General features: G+C 50.3%; 1 pseudogene; it reads right to left on the bottom strand.

Annotated features, from left to right (window-relative positions):
* Positions 1 to 540: 540 nt before the first annotated feature.
* Positions 541 to 2,453, bottom strand: LOC141985919 (uncharacterized; annotated as a pseudogene).
* Between the last annotated feature and the right edge of the window lie 226 nt (positions 2,454 to 2,679).

Genomic DNA, 2,679 nt, shown 5'->3' with positions numbered 1-2,679 from the left:
ACTGCTTGCTGTGCGCGCCACAATATCTGTGAGAGAAAGGGGGAGACGTTTATGGTGGGGTGGGAGGTTAAGGCAAATCGCCTGGCCGCTGATTAAACGCAGCCAGACACCAGGGCGGTTAGAATAATACAAGAGGGCGCGGTGTGCATCAGAGAAGCTTTGAAAACCAGTTTCATGACTGGCCAGGCTACGGTGTGACAGTTCTGTTTGTTTCTCCTTGATGAAAACCCCCGCCCCTTGGTTCATTCTACTTTCCTGTAAGCTAACCACCCTCCCCTCCCCACTTCGATCACCGCTTGCAGAGGCAATAAAGTCATTGTCGCTTCAAATTCATGCATTCTTTATTAATTCATCACAAAAATAGGGGAATAACTGCCAAGGTAGCCCGGGAGGGGTGGGGGAGGAGGGAAGGACAAGGCCACACTGCACTTTAAAACTTATTGAATGCCAGCTTTCTGTTGCTTGGGCAGTCTTCTAGGGTGGAGTGGTTGGGTGCCCGGAGGCCCCCCCACCGCATTCTTGGGCGTCTGGGTGAGGAGGCTATGGAACTTGGGGAGGAGGGTGGTTGGTTACACAGGGGATGTAGCAGGGGTCTGTGCTCATGCTGCCTTTCTGCACCTCAGCCATACGCCGGAGCATATCAGTTTGATCCTCCAGTAGCCTCAGCATTGACTCCTGCCTTCTGTCAGCAAGCTGACACCACCTATCATCTTCAACCCACCACTTATTATCTTCAACCCGCCACCTGTCCTCGCTTTCATATTGTGATTTCCTGGACTCTAACATTGTCTGCTTCCACGCATTCTGCTGGGCTCTTTCAGTGTGGGAGGACTGCAAGAGCTCAGAGAACATTTCATCTTGAATGCATTTTTTTTGCCTTCTAATCTTCGCTAGCCTCTGGGACGGAGATGATAGGGGGAGCGTTGAAACATTTGCAGCTGCGGGAGGGGAAAAAAAGGGAAAGTAGTAGTTAAAAAGACACATTTTAGAGAAGAATGGGTAGACTCTTTCAGGGTGAACCTTGCTGTTAACATTACATAGCACATCTGCATTTGGTACAAGGTTGCATTTTGCCTCTTATATTGAGGGTCTGCCGGTTTGGTGTGAGAGATCACACACACACACACACACACACACACACACACACACACACACACACACACACACACACACACACAGGGCCGGCGGGCAACAGAATTCGGCTTGCAGGCAGCCATGGTAAGCCACAGTCTTTTGGTTTCTTTAACCTTCATAACATGTGGGAATGGTTTCAAACAGCAACGCCCTCATTTCCCATGCCAAACAGCCATTGGGTTGGCAATTTAAAAGGAGGGCTGCGATTTTCCGGTTAACATGCAGCACAAACCCAACTAAACCCCACACACACACCCAATTCTCTGGGATGATCACTTCACCCCTCCCCGCACCGTGTGGCTAACAGTGGGGAAGATTTCTGTTCAGCCACAGGCAAACAGCCCAGCAGGAACGGCCACCTCTGAATGTCCCTATAAAATTACCCTATTTCAACCAGGTGACCATGAATGATATCACTCTCCCGAGGATAACACAGAGAGATAAAGAACGGATGTTGCTTGAATGCCAGCAAACACCGGGACCATACACTGCCATGCTTTGTTATGCAATGACTCCAGACTACGTGCTACTGGCCTGGTGTGGTAAAGTGTCCTATCATGGAGGATGGAATAAGGCTGCCCTCCCCAGACACCTTTTGCAAAGGCTTTGGGAGTACATCCAGGAGAGCTTTATAGAGATGTCCCTGGAAGATTTGCGCTCCATCCCCAGACACGTTAACAGACTTTTCCAGTAGCTGTACTGGCCGCAAATTAATCATTAAACATGCTTGCTTTTAAACCATGTATTATATTTACAAAGGTACACTCACCAGAGGTCCCTTCTCTGGCGGGTCCGGGAGCCCACCTTGGGTGGGTCCGGGGGGTACTGGCTCCAGGTCCAGGGTGAGAAACAGTTCCTGGCTCTCAGGGGAAAATGGTTTCTCCGCTTGCTTGCTGTGTGTTATTTTCAACCTCCTCATCATCATCTTCCTCATCCCCAAAATGCGCATCCCTGTTGCGTGATAATTAATTGACCAAGTCAAAGCACAGGGGTGGGGTAGTGGTGGCTGCACCCCCTAGAATGGCATGCAGCTCATCATAGAAGCGGCATGTCTGGGGCTCTGACCCCGAGCAGCCGTTTGCATCTCTGTTTTTTTGGTCAACTTGCCTGAGCTCCTTAAGTTTCACGCGGCACTGCTGTGGGTCCCTGTTATAGCCTCTGTCCTTCATGCCCTTGGAGATTTTTTCAAATGTTTGGGCATTTCGTCTTTTGGAACAGAGTTCTGATAGCACAGATTCGTCTCCCCATACAGTGATCAGATCCCATACCTCCCGTTCAGTCCATGCTGGAGCTCTTTTGCAATTCTGGGACTCCATCATGGTCACCTCTGCTGATGAGATCTGCCCTCACCTGCAGCTTGCCACACTGGCCAAACAGAAAATGAGACTCAAAAGTTCGCGGGCCTTTTCCTGTCTACCTGGCCAGTGCATCTGAGTTGAGAGCGCTGTCAAGAGCGGTCACATAGGAGCACTCTGGGATAGCTCCCGGAGGCCGATACCGTCGAATTGCAACCACACTACCCCAAATTCGACCTGGCAAGGTTGA

Source organism: Natator depressus, chromosome 4 (assembly GCF_965152275.1).
Source record: "Natator depressus isolate rNatDep1 chromosome 4, rNatDep2.hap1, whole genome shotgun sequence".
Taxonomy (NCBI): Eukaryota; Metazoa; Chordata; order Testudines; family Cheloniidae; genus Natator; species Natator depressus.
This window is presented reverse-complemented; position numbering and strand designations above follow the sequence as displayed.